This window comes from Podarcis vaucheri, assembly GCF_965113315.1.
Source record: "Podarcis vaucheri genome assembly, chromosome: 16".
Lineage (NCBI taxonomy): Eukaryota > Metazoa > Chordata > Lepidosauria > Squamata > Lacertidae > Podarcis > Podarcis vaucheri.
In genome coordinates, this window is record NC_138754.1 from 28768917 (window position 1) to 28783825 (window position 14909).

Consider the following 14909-nt stretch of genomic DNA (forward strand, 5'->3'; position numbering starts at 1 on the left):
AAGAAGCTCCCGGGCTCCGGCGTGTCCTCCCGGGTGAGCGCCACTCGAGAGCTGCGAGGTGGGCGCTGCGGACGGAGGCGCTGCCCGCCAAGCTCGCAGGCAGCCAGGCAGGCAGACGGCGAGAGCCCCGCGCTGGGCAGCCTCTCCGGGGAGCGAGAGGCGCCGAGGAAGGAGAGCGCGCGGGGGGGGGGGGGACTTCAAGGTTAAACAGATGGATGTTGTGACCACAATCAGTTTGAATCCCTCTTTTTTTCCTAAGAAAATAAACATTTTACTGCTTTTAGGTATTCTCGTCTTATACCCATTCATGCAGTCCAGTGTGTTTAAAGAATAATTGGGTAAACAGGGTGGGACCAAAGCACCCCTTTGGAATTATCCTGTGAGAGGATGTTATTTTAAAGCACCTGTGTGCCAATTTGGGATGTCTGTAGAGTTTATTTTTCCACATTATAAAAATATGATTCTCTTCTCAAAGGCAGATGTAATATTTTTAACAAATATTGTCATGAGTAAAAATAAGCCTAAGGTTTTTTTTTTTTAAAAAAAGTCAAATTTTCGCCCGCTAGGCGGGCGCCGGACTGTGTCCACCCTATTTCCCATCCGTCCTGGGTGGGGATCAGATCAGATGGGATCGGATGAGAGCGGACAGGCGGTCTGCTCTCATCCGATTCCCCATAGAGAGCAGCGGGGCTTTGACATCTCCCTCTCCACACACAGTGGTGGTGTGCCTCGTGATTTTTTTCATGAAACAAGTGTGCCTTTGCCCAAAAAATGTTGAATAACACTGCACTACACCACACTGGCTAGAGAGAGAAACAGCGTACCAGTTATTACATAATACATTCAATCTTGCATATGTTGGAAGCTGCCCAGAGTGACTGGGCCAACCCAGTCAGATGAGGAAGGTATTATGGAATAGGAGGTCCCTATTTTCATCATAGAAATGTTGGAGGGCGTGGTGGAGGCAGATGATAATGGCACCCAATCTGAAGTTTGTAGGCAAGGCTCAGCTTACCTGGCTCCCATTCTCCAGAGTGTCTCATTGTAAGCCTGGTGTTTGGACAGAAAGCGCCTTTGATTGGCAGTCAGAGGTTTTTGTCTCAGTTCCTCATAGGACTGCATCACTGTGGAACCTGCTCTCACTGCCATACCACACAGCACAGTAATAAACAGCCTCATCTGCTTCTTGGATGTTGCTGATGGTTAAATACCAGGTATTTTGGGAAGCCTCCTTGGAAGCGGAGAACCGACTGAGGTCCCCAGAGCCGGCAGCTGCACTGCTATAGTAATAATACAGGAACCAGGGAGGCCTGCCAGCCTTTTGCTGGTACCAAGACTGGTCATAGCTTCTCACAGTTGCACTGCTCATGGAACAGGAGAGTTTAACCGTCTGTCCAGGAGAGGCTGACACAGAAGGCTCCTGAGTCACCACAATCTGGGCACTGGAGACTGGGGAAAGAAGGCCTTTTATCACTGTGGAACTTGCTACCTGGGCGATACCACACAGCACAGTGATAATCAGCCTCGTCTGCTGCCTGGATGTTGCTGATGGTTAAATACCAAGTATTTTGGGATGCCACCTTGGAAGCGGAGAACCGACTGAGGTCCCCAGAACCTGCGCCTACACTGCTATAGTAAGCATACAGGAATCTGGGACGGCCGCCAGGTGTTTGTTGGTACCAAGACTGCCAATACTTTGTCACTGTTGCACTGCTCATGGAACAGGAGAGTTTAACCGTCTGTCCAGGAGAGGCTGACACAGAAGGCTCCTGAGTCACCACAGGCTCTGCACTGGAGACTGGGGAAAGAAGAAGACTGTTAGTTTCTCTGAAACCATTCTGTGTTTAAGGTACTGGATGAAAAGTAGCCCTTCCTACTCTTCTCACCTGTGCACCATGTCGCCAGGAGGACAAGGAGAGATGCCCCAGCCATGATAAAACACACTGAGATGTATGGGAAATGCAGACAAGTTGCTTAGAAGATGCCCTGCACTGCCTGCTTTTGATTCTGTCCCACTTAAGTAGACAACTTCCATGCCCCGCCCCTTATGGAAATCTACTGGTTTCTAATTGGTCCACATGTTCATGCTACTCATTGGGGTAATAAATTGGGGTAGCTTATCGTCCAGCTGGGTGTCAACTACAGTGAAACAGGAGCAGACTCAATCCATCTCATTCATGGTCCAAAGTGAAACGGCATATCAATTGCTCTCATGCGGTATTTGAATGGCCCACATGTCTGCCAGTTTGGAAGTGAACTGTGGTCATCCAAAATCGAGACAATGATTTCTCCTGACTGGTGCCCCCTCACGCCAGAATTACCAAACTAATTTGGAAATTAAACTGGAAAAAAACCCCACTGACAACAAGAACCCTACAAAGCAGTCTGGAAAATAACCTGAGCTCATCGAATCAAAGACCTCTGAGATATGGAGTCCGAATGATGTGTGTTTGTTTGTTTGTTTGTTTGTTTGTTTGTGTTGCTGGGGAATTTGAGGATGACTGAGGGAACTGGCTTGCTAGTGTCACTAAGATTTTATACTAGGGATGACTATATTTCCTGCAATTCAAAGCCTTCCCTCTTCATGTCACCCAGGGAGGTTTCAGGAGGAAAGGGAGGGAAAATGATGCCTTTGCCTTTTCCCACTCTCCAGAAAAAAATCCAGCACCTCTGATATACCACAACAAAAGGGTTAAGATGTGAGGCTGACTATGAATCGGTGCACCTTAGGGTGCTACAGCGCAGCAGGAGAAATTTTCAAGCAGGTAGGGATGGAGAAAAGGTGTATTCCCCCAATTTCGAATGAAGAAGAAACAGCGAGTCAGAAAGCTCCCCTACTCTTTGAAGTGTAGCTGAAGGGTGTGGCTGGGGGGGAGACCTGAGGGTCAGATTGAAAGGTCCAGAGGAGCATATTCAACCCCCAGGATTCACATTCCCCACCTCCAAGTCTCTACACACATTCACACACACAAAAATACACACAGAGAAAATAAGGACACAGCTTCTGATTTGGCAGAGAGTCTCACTGTAAGCCTGGTGTTTGGACAGAAAGGGCCTTTTATCTGCACTCAGAGGTTTTTGTCTCAGTTCCTCATAGGACTGCATCACTGTGGAACTTGCTACCTGGGCGATACCACACAGCACAGTGATAATCAGCCTCATCTGCTGCCTGGATGTTGCTGATGGTTAAATACCAAGTATTTTGGGAAGCCTCCTTAGAAGCGGAGAACCGACTGAGGTCCCCAGAGCCGGCAGCTGCACTGCTATAGTAATAATACAGGAACCAGGGAGGCCTGCCAGCCTTTTGCTGGTACCAAGACTGGCCATAGCTTCTCACAGTTGCACTGCTCATGGAACAGGAGAGTTTAACCGTCTGTCCAGGAGAGGCTGACACAGAAGGCTCCTGAGTCACCCAGGGGCGCCGACTTATAAAAAATATTGGGGGGGCCCATACCGGGGTCCTGCCGCTGGTTCGCTCGGGTAGCCGGGAGAACGCAGTTCGAGGTGGCGGTGTTGGGGAGAGACCCTCGCTCAGGGCGCCACTAGACTTGGCGGCCGGCGGCCTATCTGGGGGGTTTTGGAGTGTATTTCGGCGGAGCGATTGGGGAGGAGGGGGCTTGTTGCCGGATTCTTCAGCTGAGCCGGAGATCCGCTGCTGGGGGGTCCCTGGGCCGAGTTGTGAGCCCGGCCTGCTGAAGGGAGATCCAGCCGATTGCGCGACGGGGACGGCCGGGGCTCTCCGGCTAGGGCACGCGGCTGGCTGGCTGGCTGGCTGGCGAGGGAGCAGGTGGGGAGGAGGCGGGGGTCCTCACTCTCTTAGGAAACGCACCCGCGCGCCCGATTGCCACGAAGTCCGAAGGGTGCGTGTGTGGAATTAAAAAGCAAAAACGAGATACGGGCAGGGCAGGCAAAGAGTTTTCTGCAAGAGGATGGAGGGCAGGTTGAAGAGAAAATCACTCAGGATGAGACAGTCAAATCAGCCATGATAAAATGGGCTCAGGATATTGGGTATAACATCATGTTTGAGGACTGGGAAAGGTTATGGACCACCGGAATGAAATTCACGGCATGTAATGCCTTGAAGGAAAATATTATGAAAATGATTTATAGGTGGTACATGACCCCAGTCAAGCTTGCAAAAATATATCACCTGTCTGATAATAAATGTTGGAAATGTAAGGAGGCTGAAGGGACATTCTTTCACCTCTGGTGGACTTTTCCAAAAGTGAAGGCCTTCTGGGAAATGATCTATAATGAGTTAAAAAAGGTATTTAAGTATACCTTTCCCAAGAAACCAGAGGCCTTCCTCTTGGGCATTGTTGGCCAGAAAGTGTTAAAGAAGGATAGAACTTTCTTTATGTATGCAACTACAGCAGCAAGAATACTTATCGCAAAATATTGGAAGACACAAGATTTGCCCACACTGGAAGAGTGGCAGACGCAATTGATGGACTACATGGAACTGGCTGAAATGACTGGCAGAATCCGAGATTTGGGAGAAGAAACAACGGAAGAGGACTGGAAAAAAATTAAGGACTATTTACAAAAACAATATAAGTTGTATGAATGTTAAAAATTTACACGATTTGGAAACTATAGCTTCAGCAATTAGATTTGGGAAACAGGAAATTATATTTTAAGTAAGAAAAGGTCAAAATCTAAGGTAATACTATGTTTAATTTAAGATATAAGTGATGAAAAGTATGTTACTGATGAAAAGTATGTTAAATTTAGAGGTATAGTATTTGATGAAAAGTATGTTAAATTTAGAGGTATAGTATTTGAAAAGTACAAAATAAGGTACGAAACAAGGTAATAATTTGCTGATATCTTTATTATAAAGAATGCAGGGTAAGGGAGATGCGAGGAAGTCCAGTTAGTTATATAAAAAATGTGTTGCATGGTTGGTTTTCTTTTCTTCTTTTTCTTTTTCTTTTACTTTTTTCTTCAGTGTATGTTTCTAACTTTGTATTTGAAAACTTAATAAAATATTTATAAAAAAAGAAGAAGAGAAAATCCTTTCGCTTTTCTGGGGCGCAGGGAAGTCTCAGAGCCGGAGGTTGGGGAAGGGACCCCCTTTGCCCTGCCCTCTTCTCCCGTCTTAGATTCGCATGGGGGTCCCCGCCCGAGCTTGCCTGGCCACCGGGCCACACAAGGGCCGCGCTCTACGCGGCGCACCTTGCTAGCCGCGCAGCTGTCCTCCGCGGCTGCGGAGCGGCCCTGCGCCGGTGCCCAGCACCTCTGGGTGCCCGCTGCGCTGCCAATGACAAGCGGGCGACGTCGCGGGTGGGGAAGGCGTCGCTTTCTTTCCCGATCCTTCATCCTCCCAGTCTTCCAGCCCTTTTTTGGGTTGGAAGCTCGTCTCGTTCGCCCTTCTCCTTTCTTCACCCTGCGCGCAATTTTCCTCCCTCGTCTCCCTCCCCATTTCTCCTTCCTTCCTTCCTGACTGACTGACGGGCTCGGGTTCGGGCTTCGGCTCAGGCTCGGGCTTGGGCTCGGGCTCCGGGTCGGGCTCGGGCTCAGGCTCGGGCTCGGGCAGCCACAGCGTCGGCGGTGTTGGCGATCGGCGGCGCGGGGGGATGGCCCTCCCGGGGGAGCCGGCGCTGCTCAATGGGGTTGCCAAGGAGACAGGCCGGCCGCCCCCCTCCCCCGGCCCGGCGCCCCCCGCCGCGCCGGTGCCCGTTATCGAGCTGGTGCGCGCCGGGCGCCCTATAAAAGCCGCGGACGCGCCCACCGCCGCCCGAGATTATTGGGGGGGCTGAGCCCCCCCAAACGAATTTTTGAGGGGGCTCGGGCCCCCTCAAGCCCCATGGAGTCGGCGCCTATGGAGTCACCACAATCTGGGCACTGGAGACTGGGGAAAGAAGAAGACTGTTAGTTTCTCTGAGACCATTCTGTGTTTAAGGTACTGTCTGAAAGGTAGCTCATCCTACTCTTCTCACCTGTGCACCATGTCGCCAGGAGGACAATGAATGATGGCCCAAACATGATAAAACACACCGAGATGTCTCGGAAATGCAGACAGTTGCTTAGAAGATGCCCTGCACTGCCTGCTTTTGATTCTGTCCCACTTAAGTAGACAACTTCCATGCCCCGCCCCTTATGGAAATCTACTGGTTTCTAATTGGTCCACACGTTCGTGCTACTCATTGGGGTAATAAATTGGGGTAGCTTATCGTCCAGCTGGGTGTCAACTGCAGTGAAACAGGAGCAGACTCAATCCATCTCATTCATGGTCCAAAGTGAAACGGCATATTAATTGTTCTCACGTGGTATTTGAATAGCCCACATGTCTGCCAGTTTGGAAGTGAACTGTGGTCATCCAAAATCAAGACAATGATTTCTCCTGACTGGTGCCCCCTCATGCCAGAATTACCAAACTAATTTGGAAATTAAACTGAAAAAACCACCCACTGACAACAAGAACCTCACAAAATAGTCTGGAAAATAACCATAAGCTCATCGAATCTAAGAGCTCTGTGATCTGAGGTCCAAATGATTTGTGTTTGTTTGTTTTTTGTTTGTGTTGCTGGGGGATTTGAGCATGACTGAGGGAAATGGCTTGCTAATGTCACTAAGATTTTATACTAGGGATGACTATATTTCCTGCAATTCAAAGCCTTCCCTCTTCATGTCACCCAGGGAGGTTTCAGGAGGAAAGGGAGGGAAAATGACGCCTTTGCCTTTTCCCACTCTCCAGAAAAAAATCCAGCACCTCTGATATACCACAACAAAAGGGATGAGATGTGAGGCTGACTATGAATTGGTGCACCTTAGGGTGGTACAGCGCAGCAGGAGAAATTTTCAAGAAGGTAGGGATGGAGAAAAGGTGTATTCCCCCAATTTCGCATGAAGAAGAAACAGCGAGTCAGAAAGCTCCCCTACTCTTTGAAGTGTAGCCGAAGGGTATGGCTGGGGGCAGTGGCGTAGCGTGGGGGGTGCAGGGGGGCCGGGCGCAACATCTGGGGGTTAGGGTTAGGGGGCACAAATCCACGGGTTAGGGGGCGCAAATTACTTGCCTTGCCCCGGGTGCTGACAACCCACGCTATGCCACTGGCTGGGGGGGGGGGAGACCTGAGGGTCAGATTGAAAGGTCCAGAGGAGCACATTCAACCCCCAGGATTTGAATTCCCCACTCTGACTGTTTTATGAAGAGAAGCAGAAGGCTATGAAGCAAATGTCAATCGGACTAAGAGCATGAAGACATTGTTTTAGGGCACTTGGTTTGGGGCAGAGAGTCATTGGTACTAAAGGAGTGTTAGAGAGGTTGTGACACATGTGTGTGCGTGTGTGCATGCACACGCACACACACAAAGGTAAAGGACCCCTGGACAGTTAAATCCAGCCGAATTCGACTTTGTGGTGTGGCACTTATCTCACTTTCAGGTCGAGAGAGCCAGCATTTGTCCACAGCCAACTTTCTGGGTCATAGGCCAGCAGGACTAAACAGCTTCTGGTGCAACGGGACACCTTGACAGAAATCAGAGCGCACGGAAGCATCATTTACTTTCCTACCACACTGGCACCTATTTATCTACTTGCACTGGTGTGCTTTCGAACTGCTAGGTTGGCAGTTTTGATTCTGTCCCACTTAAGTAGACAACTTCCATGCCCCGCCCCTTATGGAAATCTACCTGTTTCTAATTGGTGGATTCTACCTGTTTCTAATTGGTGGATCCTCCACCTCCAACTGTTATATGAAGAGAAGCAGAAGGCTATGAAGCAAATGCCAATCAGACCACGAATATGAAGACATTGTTTTAGGTCACTTGATACTAAATGAGTGGTAGAGATGAGTCATTGGTACTAAATGAGTGGTAGAGATGTTGTGACGCGTGCGTGCGTTCGTGCGTACACACACACACACACACACACACACGTAAAGCTAAAGGACCCCTGGAAAGTTAAGTCCAGTCCAGTTTGACTTTGGGTTGTGGCGCTCATCTTACTTTCAGGCTTTCTGGATCATGTGACCAGCATGACTAAACCACCTCTGGCGCAACGGAACACCGTGATGGAAACCAGAGCACACGGAAACACTGTTTACCTTCCTGCCACAGTAGTACCTCTTTATCTACTCAAGGTGCTAGCCTTTAGAACTGCTAGGTTGGCAGGAGCTGGGACAGAGCAATGGGAGCTCACCACCATTGCACAGATTTGAACTGCCGACCTTCCGATAGGTAAGCCCAAGAGCAGGGGTAGGCAAACTAAGGCCCCGGGGCCGGATCCGGCCCAATCGCCTTCTCAATCCAGCCCCCAGACGGTCCAGGAATCAGCGTGTTTTTACATGAGTAGAATGTGTCCTTTTATTTAAAATGCATCTCTGGGTTTTTTGTGGGGCGTGGGAATTCGTTCATATTCTTTTTCCAAAATATAGTCCGGCCCCGAACAAGGTCAGAGGGACAGTGGACTGGCCTCCTGCTGAAAAAGTTTGCTGACCCCTGCCCAAGAGGCTTGGTGGTTTAGACCACAGTGCCACCTGTGTCTACACACACACACACACACACACACACACACACACACAGCTTCTGATTCTGCAGAGTCTCATTGTAACCCTGATGTTTTGACAGAAAGCGCCTTTGATCTGCAGTCAGAGGTTTTTGTCTCAGTTCCTCATAGGACTGCATCACTGTGGAACTTGCTACCTGGGTGATACCACACAGCACAGTGATAGTCAGCCTCATCTGCTGCCTGGATGTTGCTGATGGTTAAATACCAAGTATTTTGGGATGGCTCCTTGGAAGCGGTGAACCGACTGAGGTCCCCAGAACCTGCACTTGCACTGCTATAGTAATAATACAGCAATCTGGGAGAGCTGCCAGGCTTTTGCTGGTACCAAGACTGCCAATAGTTTGTCACTGTTGCACTGCTCATGGAACAGGAGAATCTAAATGTCTGTCCAGGAGAGGCTGACATAGAAGGCTCCTGAGTCACCACAGGCTGGGCACTGGAGACTGGGGAAAGAAGAAGACCGTTAGTTTCTCTGAACCCGTTCTGTGTTTAAGGTACTGGATGAAAGGTAGCCCATCCTACTCTGCTCACCTGTGCACCATGTCACCAGGAGGACAATGAGAGATGCCCCAAACATGATAAAAAGCTCTCCAACGTCTGGGAAATGCAGACTCTGTTGCTCAGAACATGCCCTTCCTGCTTTCTACCCCAACCCACTTCCTTAAGTGGGCAACTTCCATGCCCCGCCCCTTATGCTAATCTGCTGAACCTCTATTGGTGCACACACATATATAGTCTGGAAAGTTACTCAGCCTATAAGCCCCACATCCAGCTGGATGTCAGTTTCACCCAAAAGGGAGCAAACACAATCCATCTCACGTGGGGCTTCAAATTGAAATGATGTGTCTATCGTTCTGGATGCATCCCCATAATGGGGTGAAATGGGGTGATTCTGGCCAGACTCTCATGTCCCCAAGTTAGATCATGCCATTGATAAGGCATCTCAAGGTCTCCCTGGTTGGATCTATACTGTTAACGTTATTAGAACGTTTAATGTTATTCTAAAACGTCACAGGGCGTACTTGCTTTTTAGTTTATTTCACCAAAAAGCTGCCTCCCTGCTGCTGGTTGCTCTGCAGCTCCTTCTGGTGTCACATTTTAATGACACATTATGAATGTTAAAAGGAGGATGTCATGTGTCCATATCAAAACCACTCCTTAACACTTTGTTGTTGTTGTTGTTTAGTTGTGTCCGACTCTTCGTGACCTCCTGGACCAGAGCACGCCAGGCACTCCTGTCTTCTACGGCCTCCTGTAGTTTGGCCAAACTCATGCTGGTAGCTTCGAGAACACTGTCCAACCATCTTGTCCTCTGTCATCCCCTTCTCCTTGTGCCCTCCATCTTTCCCAACATCAGGGTCTTTCCCAGGGAGTCTTCTCATGAAATGGCCAAAGTATTGGAGCCTCAGCTTCAGGATCTGTCCTTCCAGTGAGCACTCAGGGCTGATTTCCTTCAGAATGGAGAGGTTTGATCTTCTTGCAGTCCATGGGACTCTCAAGAGTCTCCTCCAGCACCATAATTCAAAACCTTAACACTCCCTTAACGTTAAAAACCATGAGTGTAGATCCACCCCCTGACTCTCCAAAAAGTTATAATTCAGTTTTCCCCAAAAGTTAAAATACAAACCCTTTTCTCCCATGAGAAACAAAACAAAACAGAAAAAAGCAGCATTAAGATAAATTCAACATTGTAATGACTGCTCCCCATATCAAATGGGGGGCACTTTTTGAGTGGTTGCACGCAGCCCCCCTCCCCCTGAGCCTACGCGATTCCCGGAAATACAGACTGGCTTCGCCTCCCCTAGCTGGATACCTGGAGGTTCCCACCTAACCTCAGACAATTAACGAATCCTGGCCAGGGAGGCGTTGCCAGCGGAGTTGACCAGGTAGGGTTTGGACCGCCCTGCACACACAATAGAGGGTGGAGCTTACCTGGGAGTCCTCAGTCGGCTCCAGAGCTTCTCCCACCTTGCCCTCCCTCAATTTATGCCTTCTTTTTGCAGGTTAACCTCTTCTTTGCAGGTATGTGGGCACTGCTACGGTCACTGATGGTTGCTGTTGAAGGACCGGGAAGGAATTTCCCTGCATTGGTAGGTTTTGCCTTCCCTGTAGCAAAACATCACCAGGCAGGGTGGGAGACTGGCCAGGGACTGGGAGGGATAAACGCCCCATGGCTAAGTCAAGGTCTTCCTACATCTGAAAGTTTAATAAAGTTGTGGCCAATTTTAATCCCATAAAACGTTGTCATGAGTCATTATTCCACCCAGGTGTTGTCTGAGGTCGGGGAGGGGGCGGTCTCTGCCTGGCCACGCAAATAAGTTTTGATGGATGTAATAATGGACTACTGAATGGTCTAGTCTATATAAAATATGCAGAGATTTATGTTATGAGAAAACTTGGTATACTTATTTGTATAACATTCTTGTTTGCGTGGACAGGCGGAGTCCCCAGATCCCGCGCGGTCCCCCCTCCCCCGTCATGTGAAATAACGACTCATGACAACGTGCTATGGCGTTAAATTGGCCACAACTTTATTAACTTTCAAATGTGGGTAGACCTTGGCTCAGGCATTGGGCGTTCTCCTTCCCCAGTCCCCAGCCGGGGACCTAGGGAGCATCAGGGTTATCCAGTGTGTGTGTGGGGGGGATGGGCCGGCTCTGGAGAACATATGTTCAAGCAGAGATAGACGCCCCCGTTATGCCGCCACCGCAGGGGAGACCAATGATGACCTTTCGGCGTACGGTCAAAGCCTCCCTTCAGAAACCCCTTTAACGGGGAACCCTGGTATCACCGCTGCAAAGAGGAAGATGGACAAAAGGATTCCGCCCAAGCCCTGATACCGCCAAAGTTGTGACATTTTGCTACGGGAAAGGCGAAACCTGCCAATGCAGGGAAATTCCTTTCCGGCCCTTCAACAGCAACCTTAACGTAGCAGCGCCCGCATACCTGTGAAGAAAAGTTAACCTGCAAATAAGACATTAACTGAGGGTGGGTAGGGTGGGAGAAGCTCTGGAGCCAAGTGAGGATTCCCAGGTAAGATCCTCCCTCTATTGTGTGGGCAGGTAATCCCTCCCCCTACCTGGCCTGGTCTCCTTGGCAACGCTTCCCCCAGGTGGGATTGGACAACTGACTGAGGTAGGCGGGGACCTCCAGGTATCCCACCTGAGGGAAGGCAAATCAAGCCTATGCTGTTGGAGCCGCTCCAGATCTAGGGGCTGCGCGCGCCCACGCAAAGGTCGCCCCCCGTTTTAAGCGTGGAGCGGTCATTATAAAACCCAATGAAAAAACAAACAAACTATCACCTAATTCTCAGGTATCCAGGCAGACAGGATTTCTGCTGAAGACGAGCCTCCTATGATTTATGTATGATGATTTTGGGGTGGTCTTGGGCTAAGGGGGCTGGGCAATGTCTCAGAGTCCCATGGGGAGTTGGGCAGCAAAAGCCAAACCCCCATGATTTACATCAGAAGGATGCAGGTGTCACGATTTCACAGTCTGCCAGACACAGACAGTTGGCAATCATGCGAGGCAGAACGTCACCCTTGTCATACATGGTGCAGCGCAGTAGTAAGGAAGGGAGCTCCCTCTGGCGCCTGAACCTATAACTGCATTCATTTTATCACCTCTCGCTTAATATCCTTCTGCAAACCTCCTGGGCAGAGCAGACACTGCAAGTAAATAAACTGATAATTCCTTGTCTCCCTTCCCTTTTCAAATCACATTAAGACTTTGAGCGTCCTTTGCAAAAACAGGAGCACACTGTTGCCCTTTTCTCTTTTTATTCATCTATTAACTATTTTATTTCTGTTTTTTTTATTTTATACATTCCAATAATTTTATAAACATTTTAACATTTCAAAACATGACTTCCTTCCCCCTCTTTCTGCTTAGTGTTAAGGCTTTAGTCTTATTATAAGTTATTGTGAGTTTAAGTTTAAGTCTGCTGCAACTGGATTTCTTATGGACAGGGCCAATCCTGAATGTACAGTGGTACCTTGGGTTACATATGCTTCAGGCTACATACGCTTTAGGTTACAGACTCCACTAACCCAGAAATAGTGGCTTCAGGTTAAGAACTTTGCTTCAGGATGAGAACAGAAATCGTGCTCCGGCGGTGCAGCGGCAATGGGAGGCCCCATTAGCTAAAGTGGTTCTTCAGGTTAAGAACAGTTTCAGGTTAAGAACGAACCTCTGGAACGAATTAAGTACTTAACCTGAGGTACCACTGTATTGGATTTGTGACTATTATGCTCATTTGTTTTCAGTAGCAGTAAAGCTCTGCTGGATGAAATATCAATTGCCTCTCATCTATTTTGGGGGGATCCTGCAACGTGTTTATGTTGCTACTCTGCTAACTACACATTGGAATCTACTCTGGATCAATACTGAGTAGGATTCCATGACACTTCCATCAGCCCCAGGCAGTTTAGCTGTGGCCCAAGAAATGTGGAGGCTCAGAACACCTGGAGAAATTTGCAGTCACAAATGGCTGTGCAGTCTTGGGCGGATGAAAGTCAGAGGCTCAAACGAGCATGGCAAAGCCTGCAATGGAGTCTGAGGGGTTGAGGATGCAGAGTTTTTGTTTCAGTTCCTCCACTAGTTGCATCACAGTGAAACGCGTTGATTGTGCTGTCGTACGCAGCGCAGTAATAAACTGCCTCATCGCCTGTCTGCACATTGGTGATGGTTACAAAGGCCACTTTCTTCGGGGCATCATTGGAAGGAGAGAAGCGGCTGGAGAACTCCGGTCCAAAATCCGTCTTGTCATCGTTTATGATCCGCCTCAAAAGGAATTTGGGGCTCTCTCCTCCTTTGTGCTGATACCAGAAAAAATAATTAAACCGGGAACTGACCGTGCAGTTGAGTTGAACTGTACCGGTCAGAGATGCTGACACTGAAACTGGTTGAGTCAGAGTGAACTGAGACAGAGCTCCTGCAAGAGAGAGGAAAGGAAAATAAAAATTGATCGAAATGTGGAGTTTCATTTACTGCAAGGTAGACAGAGAGGGACAAAGAGCAGGTGGAGAAACCATCTGTCAGGGAAGGAGGACAGACAGAAGCATTTTGTCTTCACCTAAGCAGCAAATGAGGAGCAGGAATAGAATCGGGACCATCATGGCAGTAAATCCAAAGCAATGTGCTTTTCCTCCGGAAAAACAGGTATCAGTTGGCCCTATTCTCCTCCTTTGATCTTAAAGCCCTTGCCAGAGCCTGGATGCAAATGCACCAACCCAATTTGGCTAGGGAGGGACCAATAGTCTTTGACTACAGGAGTGAAGCCTATTTCACTTGTACACAGTCCTGCTTGGGGCATCTTCTTGGCCACTGTGCGAACACGATGCTGGACTCGATGGGTCTTTGGTCTGGTCCAGCGGGACTCTCCCTATCTACCCTTACAACACCTGTTTTTGCATTATGCATCAAAGAGTCAACTGAAATGATTTGACAAGCATGCCTTCCTCTTAGCACGTTTCTCCCTTGCATCCTGAGTTTGAGTGTCTTCAAAGCCCATGACACCTTTGGTAAAGGCTGTTCTCCAACTGGAGAGCCCGCAAGCCAGTGTTTCCCAGTTGTCAGTGTTTATACTACATTTTTTTTAGATTCGCCTTGAGACAGGCTTAAGACCTCTTTTGTTGACCACCAGCATTATGCTTTCCATTTTTAAGTTTGGAATAGAGTAGTTGCTTTGGAAGAGGATCATCAGGCATCCACACAACATGACTAGTCCAACGAAGTGGATGTTGAAGAATCATTCCTTCAACACTGGTGATCTTTGCTTCTTGCAGTACACTGATATTAGTTCGCCTGTCTTCCCAAGTGATGTGTAAGATTTTTTGGAGACACTGTTGATGGAATCTTTTGAGGAGTTGGAGATGGAGTTTATAAGTGGTCCATGTTTCATTTTGTTTGTTTTTATAAAAGGACTAATATTAAGACAGGGAAATGCCAATTTGCTGACATAAATTTGGAAATGGGGATGCAAGGGAGGGGGTAGGGGGAAGTCAATGACCAGGGTTAGGAAATAACATTTTCGGGAAAGTATATATGTTTGTTGTTGTTTTATCTTTTTTTTTCTTTGTTTATGTGTTTATTTGTTTTTTGTGTTTTTGTTTTTGTCTATATAAAATGTGAAAACCCAATAAAAATTTTATTAAAAAAAATATATAAGTGGTCCATGTTTCACAAGCATATATTAAGGGTGGTAGTACAATAGCTTTGTAAACAAGCATTTTGGTTTCCCTGCGAATCTCAAACACTCTGCACTTCAATCGGGAGAAAGCAGCACCTGCAGAGCTGAGGCGATGCTGGTTTTTGGCATCAATGTTGGCCCTTGTGGAAGGATAACTGCCCAGATAGGAAAAGTGATCAACATTTTCCAACATTACACCATTGAGTTG

The 14909-nt window shown here is 48.2% G+C and overlaps 4 protein-coding genes and 1 long non-coding RNA gene across 13 annotated transcripts in view; 4 read left to right on the plus strand and 1 right to left on the minus strand.

Moving 5' to 3' along the window:
- The window catches only part of LOC309521129 (immunoglobulin lambda-1 light chain-like), a 627875-nt gene that overhangs the window by 344296 nt on the left and 268670 nt on the right, over positions 1 to 14909 (plus strand). The window lies entirely within an intron of this gene.
- Positions 1 to 14909, plus strand: part of LOC309521111 (immunoglobulin lambda-1 light chain-like) — a 603006-nt gene that overhangs the window by 308055 nt on the left and 280042 nt on the right. The gene's annotated exons all lie outside the window — the stretch shown is intronic.
- Positions 1 to 14909, plus strand: part of LOC309521126 (immunoglobulin lambda-1 light chain-like) — a 593187-nt gene that overhangs the window by 288479 nt on the left and 289799 nt on the right. The gene's annotated exons all lie outside the window — the stretch shown is intronic.
- The window catches only part of LOC309521127 (immunoglobulin lambda-1 light chain-like), a 593349-nt gene that overhangs the window by 280639 nt on the left and 297801 nt on the right, over positions 1 to 14909 (plus strand). The window lies entirely within an intron of this gene.
- Positions 1 to 14909, minus strand: part of LOC309521170 — a 78661-nt gene that overhangs the window by 17194 nt on the left and 46558 nt on the right. The gene's annotated exons all lie outside the window — the stretch shown is intronic.